The 24,607-nt window shown below is 50.9% G+C and overlaps 1 protein-coding gene and 1 long non-coding RNA gene across 3 annotated transcripts in view; one reads left to right on the top strand and one right to left on the bottom strand.

Moving 5' to 3' along the window:
- Window positions 1–19,275, bottom strand: part of Cuedc1 (CUE domain containing 1) — an 86,335-nt gene extending 67,060 nt beyond the window's left edge. The window contains exon 1 of one of the 2 annotated variants that reach the window (XM_076543093.1): window positions 19,154–19,275. The gene's annotated coding sequence lies outside the window, so the exon portion shown is untranslated. Of the gene's footprint in view, window positions 1–15,815; window positions 15,835–19,153 lie in introns of those variants that run through there. The other variant, XM_076543094.1, reaches the window with a different exon arrangement.
- Window positions 19,276–19,379: 104 nt separating this feature from the next.
- Window positions 19,380–20,890, top strand: LOC143266981 (uncharacterized). The gene is made up of 2 exons (XR_013041836.1): window positions 19,380–20,383; window positions 20,546–20,890. It is a non-coding gene; the product is annotated as an uncharacterized LOC143266981 (long non-coding RNA).
- Window positions 20,891–24,607: the final 3,717 nt, after the last annotated feature.

Here is a 24,607-nt window from a genome sequence, read left to right as displayed (position 1 = left end):
CTATGGCCACTAGAAGTAGATATCTGGGGAACCTCTAGAGCAGTGGTTCTCAACATCCCTAAAGTGCTGTGACCCTTTAATACAGTTCCTCACGTTGTGGTGACCCCCCCCCCCAACTGTAAGATGATTTTCGTTGCTACTTCATAACTGTAAATTTGCTACTGTTATGAGTCCCAATGTAAATATCTGATGTGCAGGACATCTGATATGGGACCTCTGGGAAAGGCTTGTTCGACCCACAGGTTGAGAACTGCTGTTCCTGACTGAAAATCGAACACTGGAAGAGGTTTGAGGCCCCTCCCTAAGACACCAAGTAGAAACATCAGGGGCTTGGAGCCACCTCGCCGCTGAGGAGCCGCTTGCCAGGGCCAGCCACACCGCCTCAGGAACTGTCCTGCCTCCTGGGCCAGCGGCCGGCTGGGCTGCTAATGGAAATGACTTATTTATGTAATTCATTATCACTGGGGCCTGGATCCAAGTGAGATGGGTGGAGGCAAGGCCTCGGCGGCTGAGGGAGGAAAGGGAGGGGCAGGCCGTCCTAGGCCTCAGTCTGGACCTGGCAGCCAGAGAGCTGCTGGAAACTGCAGGGACCTGAGGACAAAGGCGAGGAGGAAAGGGGACAAGGCTGGACATTGGAGGCTCTGTGGGGTGAGAGTAGCTGGAGGCTAGGTCTGCCCCCAGAGAAGGCAGCGGGAGCAGGGCCTAGAGTGCTTTTGCCTTTTACCTGCTATGTGGGCCAAGGGACTTCTTCATCTTTAAACAAAGAAACAAAAACCAAACAAAAACCTCTCAGCTCTGCAGCTTCAAGACAGAAAGGCCTCATGTCCAACAGGAGGCCTGAGCTCGAGGTAGCATCCCTCATGCACCCAACCCAGGATGGAAGGGAAGAGCCTAGAAACTTCCAGAATTCTGTGGAGTCATCTCTAAGATCCATCCTGTAGGCCCCAGTGGAGCAGCAGGGAAGTGGATGAGGTGTGGAAGGCCGGGTGGCTAGAGCTGGCTCCTGACTGGGGCAGGGTCTCCACCCAGCACTAACACCCCAGGCAGGGCTGGATGAATAGGAAGACTTCCATCCACAGCCTCTGAGGGGCCCAGGCTGCCTCTGTCACAGTCTCTCCAATCCTCTGCTCCTCCCCCCAGCTCCCACCCTCTCAGGGGTTCGCCCCACTGCTTCCCCCCCAAACAGACCACTACATTCACTCAAGGCTTTGAGCACTCTATCGCTACGCCTGGCCACAGTCCCTGGAACTGGTCCTGGTCTTCCTTCCTCCCTGCCCCGCTTCCTCTCCCTGCTCTCTCCGTCTCTCTCCAGGATCTCTGTGTAACAGGCTGGAACTCCTCACATAGAAGAGGATGTATGACCTCGAACTCCTAACCCTCTGGCCTCCACCTCCCCAGTGCTGGGATTGCAAGTGGGTGGGTTTGATTTGGTGCTGGGGATCAAACTCAGGGACTAGTGCATGTTAGACAAGCACTCTCCTCGCCAAGCTACATCCCTAGCCCTGTGGCCTTGGTTTCTAATAATAATATTCATATTTCACTGAGCGCCCATTTCCTGTGATCATCACAATACCCCTGTGATGGAGGAAACGCTGGCGGTTAGGAAGTCTGCCCAGGTCACATCACCAGCGAGTGGAGAACAAGGGTCCAAACCCAGCTGTCCGGTTCGGATTTCACCCCCTTGCTCTACAAATACTCACACACACCGTCTTCAAAGAGCAGAGCAGAGCAAGCCCCAGAGGGGTGAGACGGTTTGCTTCTAGGTCCACAGCCAGTCGGGGTAGTGTAGGGACACGGACCAAAGTGCTAAATCCGGACCGACATCTTCTCCCCGTTACACCATTTCAACCCCAGAAGCAGCTGTGTTTATGTAGGGGGAGAGGTACACGTTTGCTTTCTGTTTTACCAGGTTATGATCCAGGAGCCTGTAAACCTGGCTTACCTCCAGCAATGGCTTGGCTGGCCCTGGTCACCTGCCCCGCCCCCCCCAATCCTGTTCCATGACCTTCCAACAAACAGCTCCCATGCCTTGACCAAGACTTCCCAGTTCTACCTTACAGCATTAGAAACCCACCCATGCCCTGTTACAGTAATATAATCTCCCAAGGATCTCAGCGAGGTCCCACCACCCCAGCTCACAGGTAAGTGGTCCCTTACAGTTCTCAGCCCTCTCTTCCAGATATCATCCCACCAACCCTATCCAATCCGGTCCAAGGAGGTAAGTCTGGCATGTTCCTCAAGTATGCTCCCAGCTCATGTCCCTACTGTGAGGATGCCTCTACCTCCATTCATAAGGTAGAGGCCTTATGGGGGTACCATATGACCATGTCCACGAACCACAGCTGATCGGACCACCTAAGTCAGTTAGATTCTTCCCACAGGAGTTTATTTGATTCAGGGTTCAGATACTATTTGCTCTCTGATTACCAGGAAGAGGATGGGTATATATGAGGACCAAGAGACTATGATAGCAAATTCACATTCACAAAAGCAGGGACACCCAGCAGGGGTACCAGGCAGGGACACCGGGGAGGCCAGCTGTGTCTCCTGCTCTCAATTCCTCAATTCTCCCATGACTTCAGAGAGCCCTGCTCCTTGCCCTCAGTGGAGTCTGAACCAAGACAGGCCGGTCTTACTGTCCCCCTGCATAGATAAGAAAAAGGGTTCCAGATGTGGCATTCGATGTCACAAGACCAACATGTCACTGTGGAGTTGGTAAAAGCCCTCCTGGGTGACTCTCCTCCCCTGCTGCCTCCCACCTCCTTTCTGGGCCTGAGGAGCAGGTGCTCTCTTTTTTGTCGGAGTGAAAACACAGTGACTGGGAAAGCACTTCAGTCAGAGGCACGGCGACAGACCGTGATCAGGGACAGGGATGTAAAAGCCTGTCCTTTGGAAGATGAAGACAGTCCTTTGTCCTGCTCCCTTTCCAGCTTCCCATGCTACATTCCTACCCGACCAACTCTGGTCAGTGAAATGAGAACAGAAGTAACAGGTCAGGTGTCCTGGTGCACACCACTAACCCAGCACTTCAGAGACTGAAGCGGGAGGGTCGAGGGTTCCAGGCCAGCCTGGGCTCCACAGCAGGGCCACGGTTCAAAACCAAAACAAAGGCCCGAGACAGCTTAGCAGGCAAAAGTGCTCTAGCTTGCTCACACACATACATACACAATGAAGACTTGTTAAAAAAAAAAAAAATCTTGGTGTGGTGCAGTGGCGGTGCACGCCTTTAGTCTCAGCACTCAGGAGGCAGAGGCAGGCGGATCTCTGTGAGTTCGAGGCCAGCCTGGTCTACAAAGCGAGTTCCAGGAAAGGCGCAAAGCTACACAGAGAAACCCTGTCTCGAAAAACAAAAAACAAACAAACAAACAAAAATCCACACCTCAACTGTGTGAAGCCACTGGCTGTCAGGGTTTGGTTATCTCTGTGATGTAGTCTGAAGCGCCAGCCTGGGCCCTCTGGCACATTTCTCTCTTCCCTGGGATACCGTGTAATCAACTGTATAACATACATTTGTCTAACAGTACTGGCACACCAATCCCAGGCACTGTGCTGGGCATAGCCACGGCAGTTAAAAACAAAGCAAACACATACACAGCTCCCCAGAAGGAGCCCCCTATCTGACGACCTACAGGCCCTGCTTGGGACTCAGAGAAACAGCTCTCCAGGTACAAAAGCAGAGCTCCCACCCAGGCCCTGGCTACACAGAGCCTCAGACAAGCTAGCCACCTGAGGCAGAGAGTGTCCCAGTGAGGAACTCCTGAGCAGGAGCACGGCTACCAAGCAACAGTTCACACAGGGGTTTCACACCCTGGGCTCCACCTACTTCCCTCTGCCAGCCCAGGGCTGTGGCCACAGACAAGCACCTCCCTTGTCTCCCTCCCAACCCCTCAGCACAGAAGGGAAAGGGGGAGGCATCAGGGAGGAGGCATCCGGGAGAGAGCAGGAGGCTACAGGAAACGGGAGAAACAAGACATAGCTCATCTGTCTCCACCCTCCACTGCATAGAAGCAGTTTCCTCTGGAATCGCGTCCTAGCTTCATGTGAAGAGGAAAAGTCCCCAGCATATGAGCTTTTCTCCCCGTCCCGGCTAACCGAGTACTGAGTATCTCACTCATCACCCCGTCAGGTGTCTGGTTGGTGGTGCTTTTCGCTCCCACAAAAGCACGTTGAGAAGAAAGACACCGAGGCAGGGTTGTCATATACAGTTACCCAGGCTGTTCTCAGCACAGAGTGCCCAGCCAGAGGGGCAGAGAGGGCTGGAATCCAGCCCACTGTCTGCTTACCAAGCTGCAGACCCTGGAAGGAAGGCACCTTCTTAACTGACCCAAAGGAATCTGCCAGGGCTTGGTGATGGGTCCGAGAGAATTCACTGTATTGACACTCGGTGTGCGTCTGACATTTATCACCATAAAACTTTAAACCAAAGGGCAGGGGTGTAGCTCAGATTGGTAGCATGCCATGTAGCTCAGATTGATAGCATGCTCCTATGGCATACTCAAGTCCTGGGTTCGATTCCCATTAGTGCATAAACCAGGCCTGGTGGCACAAGCCTTAATCCCAAAGATTCTTGACACTGTTAGAAGTTCAGTGCCATCCTGGGCTACATAATGAGTTTGAGATCAGCCTGGACCACCTAAGACCCTGTCTCAAAATATCAAATAAAGCCAAAACCAGGCATGGTGGTACATGTCTTCAATCCCAGCACTCAGGGGGCAGAGGAAGGTGGATCTCTGTGAGTTGACTTGGCCTGGTCTACACAGCGAGTTCTAGGATAGCCAGGGCTACATAGAGACCTCATTTCAAGAAACAAACAAACAAAAACCAAATAAATAAGTAATTAAACCAAAAACTCAAACAAAATTCCACCCAGAAAGCAGGTGTGTTACTAGGAAAGTTACTTCCTCTCTGCCTCAGTTCCCACATCCAAAAGGACAGCAACCCCTGGCCAGAGGTTGGCATAAGGACGACATCAAATTATCTAAGTAGAAATGTCCGAGCAGAGCAGGCCTTCACAGTAGCTACTGCTGCTGGCTTCGGACAGGAAGGAAGCAGAGGCAAATGGCACCCAGAGGCACGGTCAAGACAAGCCAGCACTTTGGGAAGTGTGTGACCAGAAGCCCGAGTCTGCAGACGCAACCCCCTGCTAGTGTTCCTAAACAGCTGAGAGTTGTCACGCACCTGCACCCTCCTTCTCCTGGGCCCGCTCCCTAGCCCCTAAGGGCCCTCCGCTCAGAGTCTGAGGTAAGGTCACAGGTCACAGTTCCACAGAAAGGAAAAGAGTGGCTCAGAACAGGATGTGCCCCCCAGCCTCCCACAGCCAGGTCACAGGCTGGGAAGGACACACGTGAAAGGCTGGCAGCTGGTGTCTGAGAGAGAACAGCATGTTCCCACGACAGTCCAGGGAATCAGGCAGGAGAACAGAAGGGGTCTGCTGCCTTCAGAGGCAGGGGGATGAGGGTCATTCATATCTCAGAAGGTCAAAACTATTTTTCCATTGTCTAGTTTTAGGGAATGGCTTTTTTTTTTTTTCCTAGTTCTGAGGACTGAACGTTGGGCTTTGCTTGCAGGCATGATTTATAGGATTTGTATGCTAATATCTTCAAAACGACCATGATTGTGAAGTTCACCGGTGCTTTATTTTTGTGTGGATGTGTACAGGCATCTGGAGGCCAGAAAACAACCTTGGGTGTTGCTCCTCAGAGGATGTCTACTTTTGTTGTTGTTTTCGAGACAGGGTTTCTCTGTGTAGCCCTAGCTGTCCTGGAACTCACTCTGTAGTCCAGGTTGGCCTCGAACTTACAGAGATCCACTTGCCTCTGCCTCCCAAGTGCTGGGATCAAAGGTGCGCACCACCACTTCCAGCTTACTTGTTCCCCCCCCAGACAGGGTCCCTCACTGACCTGGAACTTACCTAACAGTGGAGGCTGGCTTGCCGACAAGCCTAGGGATGCTCTGGTCTCTCCCTCCCCAGGTCTGAGATTATAAATACTTACCACGTGCTCGGCTTGTTCAGAGACAGGTTCTTCCTACACAGCCTGGGATGACCTGGAACTTACTTTGTAGAACAGGCTAGCCTGGAACTCACAGAGATAGGTCTGTCTCGGCCTCCCAAGGGTTGGGATAAATGTGCCATCATTCCTGGCTCGGTTTTTGTTCTTGTTGCATTGTATTTTATTTTATGCACATGAGTGTTCCGCTTGCATGTATACGTGTGTACCGTATGTGTGCCTGCTGCCTGCGCAAGTCAGAAGGAGGTAGAGAACTCCAGTTGTGGATGCTGAGTACTGGACACAGGTCCTTTGCAAGAGTAGCAAATCCTCTTAACCGATGAGCCATCTCTCCAGCTCTTATTTTGGTTTTTTGAGGCCTAATTTTTTAATATGTGGGTTCTGGGGGGCAAACCTAGATCCTCTGGCTGAACCATCTCTCCAGCCCCAGTCTTTCACTTTGAATGACAACTCCTCTTTCTCTCTAAGGCCTTAGGGTCTCAGAACCCCACCAGGATGTCGGGCGCCAAGAGCGGTAGCAGCAGGAAGCTGAGAGCCCTTCCAAAGCCTCTGGAAGAACATCATCCTGGGCAGGGGCCATCAAGGTCCAGGCATCTGTCTAGGGTCAGGGACAGATGGTTCCTGGCTTCAGTCAAATGCCATGTCACTGGGACTCTATCTTCTCCAGGACAAAAACTAACAAGATGATTTGTTCCCTTATTCAATCAACTCATAAGAAAAGGAAGTCATTTATGTCCCCAGCCCTCCATCCACTGGACACAGGCTGCTCCATGACTCAGCACCTAAGTGCACTGGCCACTCCTGACTCCCCTCTCCTTCCCTGTCTCAAGAATCCACTGTCCCTGGCAGTTTGCTAAATCCCTACAACCAGGCAGCTGGGCTGACTCTGTTTAAAGACAGGCTTCCAAATCAGAGCCATAGAGGGGGAGGGAGACATGTGGATCTTAAACCTATAGGGGTGCAAACCCTCTCCACAGAGTAAAAAGCTACCCAAAAATGGCCCTCTGTGTCCCTGCAGAATTGCCTCAGCTCTGTCCCATACTTAGAAACAGCTGTTTCCCCAGAACTCCAAAAACAGCTCGAGCTGAGCACTTAATCTGCTCCTAGGTTCAGTTTATCCCTCCCTCAACTCAAGGAAGAATCCCAGCACTGTTCTGACACAGAGCACCCTGGGGAGTCATGTACAGACCCAGCAGCCGCTTTTTTGAGTTCAAATCCCACCTCCTTGACTACCTAGGTGATGACCTTCTATGCCTCAGTTTCTCCTTATGTAAACCGGAAATAATCAGATCTCCTGGGGCTAGAGACATGGCTCAGCAAGGTAACAGTGCTTGCCACACAAGACTGACAACAGGAGTTAGATCCCTGGAACCAAGGTTTTAGAAAACCAGACAGATGCCTTGGGTTGGTAATCTTACATTCTGAGACCCTACCTCAAAATAAAACAACAAAAAGCCACCAAGGTGAAAGGAGAGAACCAACTCCTGGAGAAGCTGTCCCCTGGCCTCCACATTCATGCCATGGTGTGCCGTGTGTGCGCGCGAGCACACACACACACACACACACACACACACACACACACACACACACAAAATGAAAAAGTGAAGCGACCCACAGAGAACGGCACTGTCCTTACACAGCAGGACTGTGACAGGATAATGATTTGCACACTCAAAAATCTCATGCCTTAACATGCTCCTTCTTCCCAGTAGGGGAAATCTGAGAGGTCCCAGGGATCAGCATCAAAAGCCAGTTTCCACTCTGTAGGCCCAAGGCAGTGAGTGTCTCAAGGGAGTGATGTGGGATTTGCCAAACAAAATTAATTTCTGTTCTTTTTCATATTCCAGGAAAAACACTCCAAAGCATCCTTAGGGAGAGAGTGCCACCTACCAAACGTGACAAAGATGACTCAAGGCTAGGGACCACACCGGCTCCTAACTATGTTTCAGACTCCCTTGGGAGGTTCCTAGGCTGTCAGCAATTTTGTAAAAGGTCAGCACAAACCACTTGGGAAGCATTTGCGTGGGTATGGTCTCACACACACGCACGTCTGCCAAACCCATATATTTCTAAAAACATCTGCACTGTCTTCACCCTTGGTGCAGGCAAGCTACAGGGCATCTCCCCGACACTCAACACGCTGCACAGCCTCTTCTGCTTATGGATGCTCGCAGTTTAAGAAGAACTCAAGGATGATCTACACACACACACACACACACACACACACACACACACACACACACGCCCAACTTCCCAGCAGAGGCAAGGAATCTGGTGAATCCTCTAAATGCCAGGCAATGGCGTGTGTGTGTGTGGAGAGAGAAATGATCTAAACACAAGCATGTCCTCACGTCCCAGGTCTGACCGTAGCTAGCAAGAGTTCAAGCCAGGTCTCCCAGCTCCGCTGTCAACACAGAAGTTGACAGACCGCTTCTGCACACACTCTGCCATAAACGTTTCTTGCATCTCGTGACTGAGTTGGCTCACAATGAGTGGCTGGAACGGGAGTCATTCTCTTCAGGGGCACAGGCACTGGTTAGCTGCCCAGGCTCTGATAAATACTCCCCCACCACACACACACACCCAAGCGCTTGCTAGCAATCCCGCTTAAATGTGGTGAGTCATTAAAAAAAAAAAAGACATGAAACTAGAAGGAGCATTTGTTGGTAAGAAGAGAGTCAGAGGGTAGATGGGGGAGTGGGAGTGGACGGTAGAATGGGGTAGGAATATGATCTAAATACATTCTATGTATGTATAAAATTGCTGACAAATAAATTTTTTTTTGGTTTTTGTTTTTTTTGGGAGTGTTTGTTTGTTTGTTTGTTTGAAGACAGGGCTTCTCTGTGTAGCCCTGTCTGTCCTGGATCTTGCTCTATAGACCAGGCTGGACTTGAACTCAGAGATCGACCTGCCTCTGCCTCCCCAGTGCTGGGATTAAAGGCATGAACCATCGCACCTGACTGATGAATAAATTTAAAAAAAAATTTTTTTGGCTCCAGAGAAATTGGGTTTGGTTCCCAGCACCCACGTCAGGCAGCTTTACAAAGCAGGCTGAGATGAAAAGAGGCAGGACTGAAAACAGTTGAGTACTGGAGACCTGGCTACTACTAACAGCTACGTGACTTCACAGAGTAAAACAACAGTAAGAGCAGCCGGTGCTGATGGAGAACATCCACTGTAGTAACACCATGCTAAGGGCTTACCACGTATTTGATTCCCATCAACAATCATTAAAAATATTATTACTCTCAGCTGGGCAGTGGTGGCACACGCCTTTAGTCCCAGCATTTGGGAGACAGAGGCAGGTGGATCTCTGAGTTCGAGGCCAGCCTGGTCTATGCACCACATACATGTCTGGTGCCCATGGAGCCCAGGAGAGGGTATCAGGTCCCCTGGAACTGTTACAGAGTTATAGATGGTCGTGAACCACTATGTGGGTACTGGGAATCAAACCTGGGTCCTCTGGAAGAGCAGACAGTGCTCTTAACCACTGAGCCATCTCTCTAGCCCCAACCACCACTGAAGATGGGAACCCAAGGCTTCACAAATGCTACCAAAAGACTCTTACCAGCTGAGTTATATCCAGGTCTTAACCAATATCATTCAACTTTTCAATGCATGTAATGGCCTGAGACCACAGATTCCTCTAGGAGCAGACAGTAATCTTCAAGATCCTCTCTGCCTTTAAAGTTTGGTTTTCTCATTTAGAAATAAAACAAATGTTGGGCCAGTTTACCTTTAATCCCAGCACTCAAGAGGCAGAGACAGGAGGATCTCTGAGCTCAAGGCTGGCCTGGTCTACAGAGAGAATTCCAGGACAGCCAAGGCTACCAGAGAAACCCTGTCTCAAAAGACCAAAAAAGAAAAAGAAAACTAAATAAAAAAAAAAAAAAAGGAAAATGAATGCATGACTTTGAAAAATCAAATGCAGCTGGGTGGTGGTGCCTTTAATATCAGCAAAGGCAGATGGATCTGAGTTCGAGAACAGCCTCGACTACAGAGGCAGTTCCGGGACAGCTAGGGCTACACAGAGAAACCCTGTCTCGAGGAAAAATAAGAAAAGAAAAAGAAAAACCAAACGCAGGATGTTGTAACTTGCTAAGAGGGCCAAAAACATCTGTGTATGCCTCCCCCCAGAATCAGTCTGGAGGAAACCTCTGACTTCCTAGGGTAATGATGCACTGGGAAACCACCCGCTGGCCCCAAACTGTCTCGGGAAAATTGACAGCTTGAGGTCTCAGAGGATTGCCAGCATGCAAAGGTCTGCAAATCTGCAACAATTAGTTCTTCAACTTGCATTTGCCATTTTTTTTTTTTTAAATCCAGTCAAATGAGAGCGTCGGGGGCAGGACGGTGCTAGCATGCTACATGTGTGTCCTCAGAGGCCAGAAGAATGAGTCAGATTCCCTTAGAGCTGCAGTTACAGGTGGTTGCGAGCAACCTGACAGAGGTGTTGGGAATCAGGTTCTCGGGAAGAATAGAGAGCACTCTTAGCTGCCGACCCGTCTCTGCAGGCCTGAAGGGACTAGTCTTAAGGAAGCCAGCACATGATGCACGCTTAGTAGGCTTTCTCCATCTTGTGGGAGAGCTACCTCACCCAGGTAATCTATGGGTAAGACTTCGCTATGGCCTACGTCTGTGACTTTCTTGTCTTGTCATGTACTATGGGGTTCTGACCCGCATAGACATCTTCACACACCCTCTCCACCCCCACATCAATCCCCCCAGCTGAGCCTCCCGTCACTCAACAGCTGCTTTCTAACTCCACCTCAGATTCACCTCTCTTCCCTGCTCAGCCCAGGAATCCCCCTTCCACCCACCCTGACACTCCTGAACACAGACAACAGTGAAACTCCCTCCCAGTGGGCCCCTCCCCTGCCTGCCTCTCACCAGCATCCAGTCCCTGGTACAGCCTGGAACTGAAACCAATCTCAGACGCAAACAAAGTGAAATCATTTCCTGAGCCTGGTCACCCTACACAACCACAAAGCGTCTTCGGCTGAGCGAAGCTCCAAATCCAGCTTCGGGAAAAGCAAAGCTCTTAACTTCTGAGCCATCTCTCCAGCCCTGTTTTTAAAATAAATTATTTAAATTGTACGTGTGCATGTACGCGCTCGCACGCGTCCATAAGTACAGATGCTCAGGGAGGCCACAGGCATCAGATCCCCCTGGAGTTGTAGTTTTTGGTGGTTATCAGTGGTCCAACATGGATGCAAAGCAGTAAGCGCTCTTAGCAGCTGAGCCACACCCTCTACCCCATTTTCTCTTTTAAGATAGGATCTCACTATATACTCCAGGCTGTCCTTGAACTCAAGATTTTTTTGGGTGCTGGGATTACAGGCTGTCCTGGCACTCACTATGTAGACCAGGCTGGCCTCAAACTCAGAGATATGCCCACCTCTGCCTCCCAAGTGCTGGGATTAAAGGTGTGCACCACTATGCCCAGCCTCATTTATTCTTAATTGAGTCTCTTTTGAGAGCAAGCCTGTTTTCTTCTGAGACTTCTGTAGCCATCTCGTTAAATGTATTGAGATTGTCGTAATACATGTTTTCCCTAAATGTTGAAGCCTTTTTTATTTGGAGCAGGGGGACAGGAAAAAGCCATGATAAATGAATATGTCGGCGCTTGACAATCTTTAGAAGAATTATGTATTTTGAGAAGGCTCCCCAGATGTATTTTGTTAACCTTGCTCTTGCCCTTCAGCCTACCAGGACCCTTTTTCTGTCAGTGGGAGGGATCGTGAACTAACGTGTATCATCTACTGCTTGCTCATTCATTCTACAGGGTTTACTGAGGCCTCTGGGTCTGCCTGGTGCTCAGTTGGGAGCTGAAGTTGATAACTCAGGAACTCCACAGGCAACCCAACCATCTTCTGAATAGAGCGCATGCTCTCTGAGGCCGGGATCTGACAGATGTTGCTACTTCAGGGTTTCTGGCCACTTTGCCCAAGGCTTCCGGTCATCCCCAGGGAGCATCCTTAGGGCGGGGAGCCAGGCATGAGTCCCAGCCGCTGAGCAGGTAGGAATTACATCTTGGCTCTACATTCACGGACAGGCTACCCTCTGTCACTCAGCATTCCTCAACAAGTCCACAGTACAAGGAGAGGTTAAGCCAGGGCTGAGCAACCTTCCACCTCAAAAATCCCAGTTTTCATCCTCCTATCGCCGAGCAGGCATGGACCTCTCGGGGCCTCCACTTCATCTTCCTGTCTGCAGATGAAACAGCTTAAACCACAAAGACAAATGAATCTTCTTCCCATTTCCAAAACTTTTTTTTTTTTTTTTTTTTGGGTGGGGGGGAGGCATCCTCCTCTGCTCCAATGAGTAACTTTTCTTGCTCATTAAAGCCTGTCTGGCAGCTGGGCAGTGGTGGCGCACGCCTTTAATCCCAGCACTTGGGAGGCAGAGACAGGTGGATCTTTGTGAGTTCGAGGCCAGCCTGGTCTACAGAGCGAGTTCCAGGAAAGGCGCAAAGCTACACAGAGAAATCCTGTCTCGAAAAACCAAAAAAAAAAAAAAAAAAAAAAAAAAAGATGAGAGCTTTATGCCGGGCGTTGGTGGCGCACGCCTTTAATCCCAGCACTCGGGAGGCAGAGCCAGGTGGATCTTTGTGAGTTCGAGGCCAGCCTGGGCTACCAAGTGAGTCCCAGGAAAGGCGCAAAGCTACACGGAGAAACCCTGTCTCGAAAAACCAAAAAAAAAAAAAAAAAAAAAAAAAAAAAAAAAAAAAAGCCTGTCTGGAACACCCCCCTGTCTCTTCCTTGAGTTCTTCCTCTGCAATGTAAATGCATTCCCCTCTGGTCCTCTGTCTAGTGAGCAGCTGTGTTCTGAGCAGCAATGCTTATATGACTTCTACCCCTTCAGTGTGTTTGCTGAAGACATTACAAGACGTAACTACTGCTTAGCTATTAAAAACCACAAAAGCGCTGGGTGGTGGTGGCGTACGCCTTTAATCCCAGCACTCGGGAGGCAGAGCCAGGCGGATCTCTGTGAGTTCAAGGTCAGCCTGGGCTATAGAGCGAGATCCAGGACAGGCACCAAAACTACAGAGAAACCCTGTCTCAACAAAACCAACACACACACACACACACACACACACACACACACACACACACACACACAAAGAGCCTAGCTGGAGAGATGGCTCAGAGGTTAAAACACTGGCTAGATTGATTCCCAGCACTCACATGGTGGCTAACAACCATCTGTAACTCTAGTTCCAAGGAATGTAAGAAAGACCCCCCTTTTGGCATCTGTGAGCAACAGGCAGGAATGTGGTGTACCAACATACATGCAGGCAAAACATCCATACACACAAAGTAATAAAAATTAAAAAACTATACACACAAAGGTAGCTAGGCATGGTAGCATATGTCTATAATCCCAACACTTTGGGTAGGGGGAAGAGGCAGAGGCAGAAAGATTACCATGAATTTGAGGCCCAGCCTAGCTACAGAGTGAGTTCCAGGCCAGCTTGGTATACAAAGTGAGACTATGTCTCAAAAAAACAAATTCAAGTTTGGCCTGGTAGCTCATGCCTATAATCCCAGCACTTGGGAAGCTGAGGCAGGAGGACTATAAGATTTTGAGGCCAGTCTGGGCCAATACAGTTAAGTTTCAAGTCAGCTTGGGCTAAAATGGGAAAGTGTCTCAAAAAATAACAACAACAATAGGGTTGGGGATTTGGCTCAGTGATAGAGCGCTTGCCTAGCAAGCATAAGGCCCTCAGCTCTAAATAAATAAATAAATAAATAAATAAATAAATAAATAAATAAATAAATAAATAAATAAATAAAAACAATAACAATAACAAAGCAAAACAAACAAACATCCCCCCCACACACACACAAACCAAACCTCAACAACAAAAAAACGAGCCCAAGGCGTCCAGGAAGCTAACCACACGTCACGGGATCCAAAAACCCTAACCCTTCTCACATGCCCACAGGCCAGCAGCAGGGCTGTGCTAACATCACAGAATAGGAACACGCTGTCTGCCGGGGCAAGATCAAGTACCTGGAAGACAGCTGCCCCCTATATCCTCACCCCACTCAGAAGTCCCCTCCCCCAAGACGCCCTGTCCGCTGGAGCGCGTCTTCTGACTGGCAATTACCCGATTCTTCAGTGTTTCTTCTTATTTCCGCTTTGTTGGGCATGGGCTCCCAGGGCTTCACATTCTACCCCTGAGCTCCACACCTGCCCAGTGTTTCATCTTGTCACAACCCCTTGTCACAGCCCCCGCCAGGGTGACCGGAATGCTAGACTGAAATGTTCATCTTCTTACTAGATATTAGACTCCAGGCCTCTTGAGGGCAGGGCCACGCCTTGGTGAGCTTGGTGCCCTAGGTCAGGCCTCAGCAGACTGCCTGGCCAGCAGTTCTTAGCAGACTGCATTAAACAGAACCTACCAGACACTGGCCACTGCGTAGGCAGACCCTGACTGCAACACAGTCCCTTTATTCCCCACCTCACCCAACTAAACAGGGAGCTACGGAGGACGTCTCCAAGGGTGTGAGCCCGCAACCAGGCGCCCTCAGCCCCCTTCCAGCTCTTCCATTTTGAGATACATGATCTCAGGCACGTTATTTATCCTCTTGCTACCTCTTAGGTCTGTTTCCTCACCTGAAAAATGAACGTCATCTCATAGGGTCTCCTGAGGAAACAAGGACTCCTAACTACTGAGCTAGCTTTCAAGCCTGAGAATTGAGAACACATACGATGGGGTGAAGGGGTGACTCAGTAGTTAAGAGCAATTGTTGCTCATGTAGAGGACCCAATTTCCGTTCCCAGCGCCCACATAACCCCAGTTCCAGAAACACATGTGGTGTACAAATATACACGTGGCTAAAACATTCAAACATGTAAAATAAATGAATCTTTTAAAAAATCAACACATCCCATCAAGCAAAGGCACGTGGACATCTTAAGTTCAAGGCCAGCCTGGTCTACCAAGCAAGTTCCAGGTTAGACAGAGCTAAACAGTGAAATTCTGTCTCAAACAAACAAAGAGAAACAAAACAAAAAGAACACATCTGACCACGGCAAGGAGTCGGCTGCTTGGCGGAGTGAATTACATTTTTTACGCGTGCGTGTGTGCGTAAAAGCACAAGCTTTTACCCATTACACCATATCTCTAACCCCTGTGCTTCTCCCTTCACAGGATGCTCTTTGCTACAGCCTCCCACTCCATTCCACTCACTCACTGGGTGCCTTGAGCCTCTGGAGCGACACTAACATTAAAAGAAAAGCCACTCAGCCCTACCCCTACCTCTACCCACAGCCTACAGGGCAAACTCTTTGAGAGAACAGGGAAGAGTTGATTCCACAGCAAGCCTACTAAAACTGAGTCATTGCCCCCTTCCTGTATCACCCCGATATTTCAGCAACCCCAGACCTCCATCTTTTGTCCCCTTCCCCACAATACCACATCTGTCCCAGCCGCAACCGTCATGACCAAAGATTCTTTCCTTAGTAACAAGTACCAGAACTTTCGAGCCCACATACAGAAATAATAGCAACAGCTTCTATGAAAGGAACAATCATTCTGTCTCCGCGCACAGGCGAGACCTCCTCCAACGCCTTCTAAGAATGAGACGCTGATGCCCTAACAAGGCTTCAGAGTAAGATCCAGAACCACCTGGGGATGCCTAAGACAGCACTCACTAAGCTAGGGTGCTAGAGGCGGAGCTCAGGGGTAGAACATGTGCTGTGTCAGCAGGGGCAAAGCTCTGGATTCGATTTCAGTACCACAAACCCAAACCCAATCACAAAGACACGTTGGTAGAAATGGGCATAAAAATGGCTTACCTGCTTCATAAAGTGCAGGTTAGACATCGGTATCCAACCAAGAACTCACTGAAGACACTTGACACAGTAGAAAAGCAGTGGTTATGTTTTAAAGAAGGGAGTTATGTTCCCAAGCAATTACTCCATCTACTGTTTATGAGCGGTTTTATTTTTTAATCTCTCTTTTTTTTTTGAGACAGGGTCTAACCTAACCCAGGCTTCTCTTAAACTCTCTATGTAGCTAAGGATGACCTTGAACTTCTGATCCCTTTGTCTCCACCTCTCTAGGGCTTGGATGACAGGCTTATGCCACCCTATCCAGTTTATATGGGCCTGAGGATTGAACCTTGGGGCTTTGTGAAATTAGACAAGTACACTAGCAGTCTCCCAACCGAGCGACATCCCAGCCCTGTGACTTCTGAAGATGACTTTAGCTGCTTTCTTAGGAAGGAATCTATTGCATTGCTCTGGCACATTAGAGGTATTTCTGGGTGGCTGGAGGCAGAGAAGATTAGACAGCGGCAGGACAGCCAGTGCAGCTAACATCTCGAGTCCGCCAACATCTGGAAGCCAGGGCTTCGGCAGAAAGACAAGTCCTGGCCACAAGGGAAGATGAACCCCACCACAAGAGCCTTGCATGCCACCAAGACATCCAACTCCCATATCAGGGACTGCTAGACCATAGTCATTTGGGGTCTCCAGACCCAACTTTGATTTGTCACAAGCACAGGTACCAGCTACCACCTTGCATGGTCAGAGGTGAGCCTTGTGCCCAAGGCTCTAGGAAATTCTCAGCTCTGTTGCTTAGTAACGGAGCAGAGTGACTTTAGGGAACTCTGAAGGAAAAAAACAAAACAGATGTGAGAGGTGCTGTATGCCAAACACTCTGCTCACTGGATGGCATAAGGTGGGGTGGGGAGCAAGTCAGATCCATGGAGTCAGAACTTCTTATCACACTCAGCACAACCTGAAGACCCATGCTGGCACAGCGAAAATGCCATCGTCCTATTTCATGAGGTGGGAGTTCCATTTCTGAGCATTGCTACTGCACTTATTGTTTGTGACTGGTTTTAAAGACAATGTTAGTGGCATCATTCAAAGGACATTCAATTGCTCTGGCCCATCAGAGGTGGTGTGAGCCTAAGAAAGACTTCTCAGTACTGAAGACCCCTGGCCTCTCCCAGATCCCAAGCAGGTACAGATGAAAAGACACCTGCACACCATGCACCCTGGCACCCAGGGAGTTATGGAGAAGAAAAGCAGGGCTGCCCTCTTCGGGGCTGCACAGGAGACGAACCCCAGTGGCCTGTCTGGCCTCCACTTGCGTTCTGAAGTCCCCAGATATGGAAGGAACTGCAAATACCCAGACTGTTTTCCTGGGCAAATCTGCTCCAAGGCTTCCTTAGAAGGTTCTTTCCACACTCAACACTCTCTATAAGGCCCTTCAACCTCATGTCCCTAAGATGAACAGGGGGTCCCGAAAGGCTTGCCTTCTGTACCCACCTGCACCTGTTTCTTTCTTTTCCTCTAATTCAATAGCCCTGTGGCCCCAACACAGTACCTCAGGTCTCCCCACCTCCCAGACAGCAAACTCTGTCCTGGAAGAACAGCCACCTCAATTGCCCCGTCCTCTAGCTAACTGCAGGGAGCTGGGAACTGGGCCAGAGCTTCCAGGTCTCCATGGCCACAAGTTCAAAGTGGCATGAGAAAGGACCTCACAAGAGTTCTGCTTTGGGCGCCTTGGGATTATTTACTAACTAGCCACAAAGGAGGAATCTGTTCCAAAAGGCCTGGACTAGACCACAAACTCTAGCACAGGGTCTTAATCCGAACCCTAGTTCCAAGGGGGTATATCAGCCCTCTGGCAGTGTGTATGGATGTTCCAGCACCTGCGCAAGTTTGGGAAGTGTGGTGGTTAGGGTATAGCTTTCACCAGATCCCAAAGAAGCCCTGGGTCTAACTCTCAGGCCTGGTCTTCCCTCACTGTCATATCACCAGTCCTGAGCTATCCTAACTGCCCAGACTCTCTCCAACACTGTACCCAGCAGTGTCCCCTTTCCTTTCCAGCAGCAGCAGAAGAGAGCAGACAGGGGATTTCAACCCCTCCAGGGGCCCAAGCCAGCCGCACAAAGGTGCCACCTTCCATTCAAATGGAAGTCCCCACTTCACACTTGATCCAGCAGGGACCAGACTTCATGAGATGAGATCCATAAAGACGATATCCATAAAGAGAGGAATGATATCCTCCATAAAGAGATGATATCCTCCATAAAAGGAAACGTATCCCTCACCTCCTTCGGGCAGCCTGGTTAACTTCATCAGCTGATAAAGAACGGCGTAAGGGGCCCCCAGAGCCCTTTCTCCTGGGCCAGGTGGCTTAGGGTGTTGCAAGATAAGCAAGACAAAAAGTGTATTTCCCGGGTTTCAGGCTGCCTAGGGAACAGGTGGAGATCAAGACACACGGTCTTCTACCTAACGTCATGTCTAGGGTGTCTCAACATTACAGTCTCAATTATCCCCTATTCCTACAATAAACAAATAAGGGAAATCTAAAATCTCTCTCCCTTAAAACACCCTCCCCAGGAATTTCATAGCAGTATAAATTTCTTGGAGCTAAAAACTTTATTTTTAAGGGGAGAAGATGGGCAAGCCCATGCTGGGGTGCAAAGCAACCACTCCGGGAGAAAACCAAGGAATAAAGGCAAGCCCCGGGCCCCTGGAGCTCAGCGCCCCAGGCACTTAGAGTCCGAGGGGCGGGGGAGCAGGGGCGGGGACAACGCATTCTGAACTTTCCCCAGCCGGGTCGCGGAGAGATGCAGCTCCCAGGGGACCGGGTGGGACCAGAAAAGGCTGAGCCGACCGGTGACCACAGTGGGAGCAGGAAGCGAGCCTCCCCTCCCCCTAAAAGGAGTTCAGCTCCCAGCCCGGGCCCCCGCCTGGCCATCGCCATTCAGCCTGCGCCCCCATGCCAGGGCGAAGCCGGGTGGGTGTCCACACAAAGCGGGGAACCGGGGAGCGGAGACCCCGGAGGAGCAGGCTCCCCAGGCCTCGCGTCCCTTCCCCGCGGCGCCAGCCGGTGACCACCCTTCGGATCGTGGCCCCGGGTGCCGCACGCCCCCTGCGCCCAGGGCCCGGGGACGGAGTGGGCAGCCGCGGAGAGAGGGCGGCCCGGCACCGGCGCGGAGGCGCGGGCTCCCGGGAAACCGTAGCCACGGCGCGAGGACTCAAACTCACGACGGCCCGGCCCTCGCGGCCGCGCCTCGCCGATGCTCCCGGGGAAGGTGGGGCCGCCGGGCCGGGGTGGAGCGCGGCGCCCACGAGCTCGCGGTAGGGGCGGCGAGAGCGAATCGGGGTCTTACCGAGCACCGCACTCGCGTCCGCTCCCGCGGGCCGCTGGGGCCGGGCGGCGGGGGAGGGGCGCGGTCCCGCGGTGGCGGCGGCGGCGGCGGCGGTGGCGGCGGCGGGCCCGGCTCGGTGGCGCGGCGGCGCGGCGGCGCGGCTGGGCGCCGGGAGGCGGAGAAAGCGAGGCGAGGCCGGCTTCCTAGCGGCGGGCTGCGAGAAATGCAGCTGTCCCTGCGCGGCTGCCGGCGAGGCCACAAGTGGGGCCGCGCGGGGAGGAGCGGGGCTGCGCGCGCGCCGGGGCCCAGGCTGCGGCACCCCCAGACCCTCGCTCCCCAGACCGAGAAGCAGAAATAGGGGTCAGGAGGCCCAGCGCGGTTGCGGGGGGTAAGGGGGAAAAGGGCATCTGGGGAACGTTAGGGGACAGGCTCCTCGGTGCATTCCCGCGCCATCTGCACTGACCGTTCGGCTAGAGGACCGGGAGGCTGAATGGGGAGTCTCAGATCTTCTTTTTATGGCCGGGTGTGGTGCGTCTGGACAATGCCGACTTGAGGAGCGCCGTTAGGAGTTGAGGTTAGGGGACTTGAGACTTGGGAGATTTGGGAAAGAGAGGCACCTAAACCCAAAGTTGGCCTGAGAGGTTGCAGACACATACCAGGAGCCCGGAGTGAGGGTGTCATAAAAAGCACGAACCTCTGGGCCTTGGGACACCAGGAGTGCGGGGAAGTGGAGCCTCCGTGGAGTTAGAGCTCGCAAGGAAATAAAATCTGATGTCGAGGCCAGAGGAGATGGTGGAGTGGGGGCGGGAAATCAAAGCCACGGCCCTTTTACCCTAGCAGTTACCACCCATCACCTCATTTCCACCCAGCATCCCCCATCACTTGAGGGGCTTCTGAGCCTGGATAAGGGTTTCCACTAACTGTTTAATCAATGGCCCATCAACTTTGGCTATTTTCTCACGTGGTTTGTTTTTGTGCACTAATTTGGAGATGAGAAGAGGGGACAGAGGGGATCCGACTACCAAGCCCTGCTTTGAAGTGTAGCTGCCTTGGCGGGGGCGGGGGGGGGTATCTAAAGACGATGAAGGTAGAATCATTAACATCTTAGGAAGAGTTAAACTCTGCTTCTGGAAAAGCTTGCTCATGTGTGTGTGGAGCCCTGGAAATAGCCCCTTTCCTCCTCTGCAGGCTTTGCAGTCCGCAAGCTTTGCTGAGAAGGCTCGACATGCTCACCCACAGAAACATCTGATGGTAAAAACCACAAACCCAGGCCCCAGACACGAATGTGTTTCCATCATTTGCATGTCAAGGGTGATTTCTTCAGCAGGGTGGAATCGGAGGATACCCTGAGAGAAACCTCACCTCTGAGGATCTCCTGGTCCCTTCTGCCCATGCTCCTTCACCTGATTTCAGGGAACCTTCAAACCGTCGGGAGCTGGTTCCTAGACGTCTACCCTGGCTAAAGATTCTGAATCTAGAGTGCCCTGCTGACTCTGGGTTGTCACTGAGAGCTCAGTACTCATCCTCTTGACCCATAAAGTCTGATGATGGTATTGAGTATGTCACCTCATACTACATACACTGTTAAGTTCATCTGTCACTTTTCTGCTTACTGGCTCAATCTTCCTCTAATTTGTCACTTGACATTTCAAGGGAGGGGGGCCCGCTACCAATCTGGAGATTTTCCTGTTTGCACAAGCCTCTGGATTGTTCATAAAATGTTTAAATGTATTTTCATTAAAGTCGTTAACAAACCCAGTCGGTGTGATGGACAGTCCTCCTTGAAGCGCCCTGTCAATGGGCTTTGCTAATGTCTTCCTCCCTCCTTGGGGTCAATCCTAGAACCTTCTTCTCAGCATCTCATACCCAAGGACAACCTCACTCACCCCCACCACTGACGGCCTCTAAGCACCCAGAGGCCCAGGCCAGGTCTTTTGCTTACAACCCAGCCCCTCATATCAGCTGCCTGCCGAGGGTCCCCAGCAGCCGGTCCCTTGGACACTTCACAGGGGCTAACAGCAAACTCACCTCTGGCCCAGAGGCAGACCACCTCGGCCCCTCCCCCCCTTTTCTTGGGCGTTCTGTTGACTTCCAGCTGTGGTCATGCCTCCTTTTCCACAGCTGCGGCCTGGCTCAGGCCTCTCAGCTGTGGAGGGACCCCTTTTGCTTTCTAGCCAAGCCTCCTGCCTGCTTCAGAAGACTCTAATAATTTTTTTTCTCTCCACCTCCCCACCCCACCCCACCCCCGCATCAAGCCTACCAGCGCTTCAAGATGTCCCCTTTAAACAAATCGTGTCCCCATCCTGCGCTACCCAGAAGTCATTGCCCTAGTAATGTCTTCCCATTCATGGTAGACTTCCTCTAGAACGAAGACACACGTCTCGTACTTTTTCCAGCCTCGCTCTAGCTTTGATTTCCTGTGGTCTGGCCTTCTTCCCCAGGCATCCCTGGAGCTACACTCAGTGGGAGGCCCTGGCAGGCACCTGGCCGTCTGAACCCATGAACCTCCTGCTCACCCCACTTCTTGGCTCCGATGCCGCCCCAGATGCTGTTCAGGCTCTTTGAAATGACTCCCACCCCACAGATTCCCAGTCTCACAGGGCTTTCCCACCTGCCCCCACATTTCTTCACAGCCTCCTCTAGCACCCAGTCCCTTCCCGCTCTTCCAACAAACTCCGCTTCCCAGGATGAGCTCACGGAGGTTAATAGCATGGAACAGCACCAACTCTCAGGGTTTCTTTGACATGCTACATGACTTTAGGCCAGGCACTTAACTTGTTCTGTGCCTCAGTTTCCTGACTTGCATTAGCTAAGGTCTACTTCATTTTATTTTACCATATGTATTTGGGTGTTTCGCCTCCGTGCTTGCATGTACACCACATGTGTGCCTAAAGAGGACATCAGATCCCCTGGAACTGGAGTTACAGATGGTTGTGGGCTACCACGTGGGTGCTGGGAACCAAACCCAGGTCCTCTGGAAGAACAGCCAGTTCTCCTAACCATTGAGCCATCTCTCCAGCCCGTCCGTCCCCCCCACCCCCCGCCCCGCATTTACTTCAAAGGACTGTGGTGAGAATGTAATCAGTTCACACATTCTGAGGTACACACAGAACAGCGCTTGGAATGCTACATGTTCAGTAACTGCTAGTGTCGTAATAAATACATTACTTCATCTGCTCTTAGGTGGATTGGGTGTGCTGGCAGTTTTATGTCAACTTGACACAAGCTAGAGTTATTAAGAAAATGTCTCCTTACCATCGGCCTCTAAGCAAAGACTGTAGGGCATTTTCTAAACTGGTGATTGATGTAGGAGGGACCAGCCCATAGCGAGTTGTTCCATCCCTGGGCTGGTGGTCCTGGATTCTAAAAGCAGCCTGAGAAGGCTTGAAGAGCAAGCCAATAAGCAGTATGCGTGCATGCGCGCGCGCGCGCACACACACACACACACACACACACACACACACACACACACTCACTATGGCCTTTGTTTGCATCAGATCCTGCCTCTAGGCTCTTGCCCTGTTTGACTTCCTGCCCTGACTTTAATGATGACCTACAATGTGGAAGGGTAAGCGAAATCAACCCTTTCCTCCCCAAGTTGCTTTGGTATTTCATCCCAGCCATAGTCACCCTGATGAAGACACTGTGCTAATGACCTGCCTGTCCCTGCATCTCTCTCTTCTTGAGTCTACTGTATGGAATACATGGCTGCTATTGGACAGGCTGTACCATGGCCACTTCCCCTTCAGATATAGTCAGCATCTCTACATTTTTCTTGGCCAAAGTTTCTGTCCGGGATAAAGGCATCTCATTCATGAACTGTGAATTCACAGGCAAACCCCACAGTAATCTCAGGGCTTGCTACTTTCAGAATTCGTTTGGCATATGCATGCTGGGCCCTGTTCAGACTCTGCCACAAGGGCCCTGCCCACCAACCATCCTCGCCCGAGCTAGCAACTGCTGCCCTGAAGACTTGAAAATGGCAAGTGACTTCCTCTTCCTCGGAGGGTAAAATTTAACTCTGCTCCAGTTCAGATTGGGGATGCTACCCAGACGCCTCTGCATGAAAACCTTGGTCCCTAGTGTTAGCCTGTTTAGTGAGTAGGCTATGGTGAAGTCTTCCCATGACTTCAAAGATAGTGGTACCTAGCCCCTCCCTCTTCTCTTTCATCTCCATCCAGGGGAGGAAGGGTAGTGGTACCTAGCTCCTCCCTCTTCTCTTTCATCTCCATCCAGGGAATGAAGGGTAGTGGTACCTAGCTCATCCCTCTTCTCTTCCACTCTCCATCCAGGGAATGAAGGGTAGTGGTACCTAGCTCATCCCTCTTCTCTTTCATCTCCACCCAGGGAGGAAGGGTAGTGGTACCTAGCTCATCCCTCTTCTCTTTCATCTCCATCCAGGGGAGGAAGGGTAGTGGTACCTAGCTCCTCCCTCTTCTCTTCCACTCTCCATCCAGGGGATGAGCAGTTTTGCCAACTCATGCCTCATCACAGGCCCTATAGCAATGGGGCACATTGATCATGGACTGTATATTAGTCAGGGCTCGCTAGAGCAAAACTTCTTAAACTCTTGACTCTTTGGAGCCCAGAACTTTGTGAGTTGCAGGACAGCCAGAGCTACACATAGAAAAACCCTGTCTTGCAGTTGATTGGCTTGATCAGTTTGGGAGGCATCTAGGCAGTGGGACCAAGTCCTGTGCTCATTGCATGAGTTGGCTGTTTGAAACCTGGAACTTATGCAGAGACACTTGGCTTAGTCTGGGAGGAAGGGACTGGACCTCCCTGGACTGAGTCTACCAAGTTGATCACAGTCCTCGGGGGAGAACTTGTCCTGGAGGAGGAGGGAATGGAGGGTGGGCTGGGGGTAAGGGGAGGGCGTGGAAGCGGGGAGAATAGGGGAACCCATGGCTGATATGTAGAACTGAATGGTATTGTAAAATAAAAAATATATATCACAAAAAAAAAAAAAGAAAAACCCTGTCTTGAAAAACCAAAACCAAACCAACCAACCAAACAAACAAACAAACAAACAAACAAAACCCCACAAATTTGTTTTGGTTCTATAAAATCAGAAAACTTTGCATATATATATTAAAAACACTGCAACTCATAACACATAATAACCTGGAGTTTGAGTCGATGTATTTCATAAAAGGGAATTTACAAGCTAGGCATGCAAGCTTTTAAACCCAGCACTCAGGAAGCAGATGGATCTTGGAGTTTGAGGCCAGCCTGGTCTACAGAGTGAGTTCCAGGACAGCCAGGGCTACAGAGAGAAACACTGTCTTGAAAAAACAAAAAATAAAAATAAAACAATAAAAAGGGGGATTTACTAGGTTGGCTTACATGATAGTCCAAAATTTTAGGTAGTCCCAAAATGGCCGTCTGCACACTGGAGAAGCCGAGAACCCAGTAGCTGCTCAGAGCCAGAAGTGGGGTAGCACAGCAGTCCTGACCTGCACTGAAATCTGTGGT

Source organism: Peromyscus maniculatus, chromosome 8 (assembly GCF_049852395.1).
Source record: "Peromyscus maniculatus bairdii isolate BWxNUB_F1_BW_parent chromosome 8, HU_Pman_BW_mat_3.1, whole genome shotgun sequence".
Lineage (NCBI taxonomy): Eukaryota > Metazoa > Chordata > Mammalia > Rodentia > Cricetidae > Peromyscus > Peromyscus maniculatus.
The sequence above is the reverse complement of the archived record's forward strand: the minus strand, read 5'-3'. Positions and strand labels throughout refer to the sequence as shown.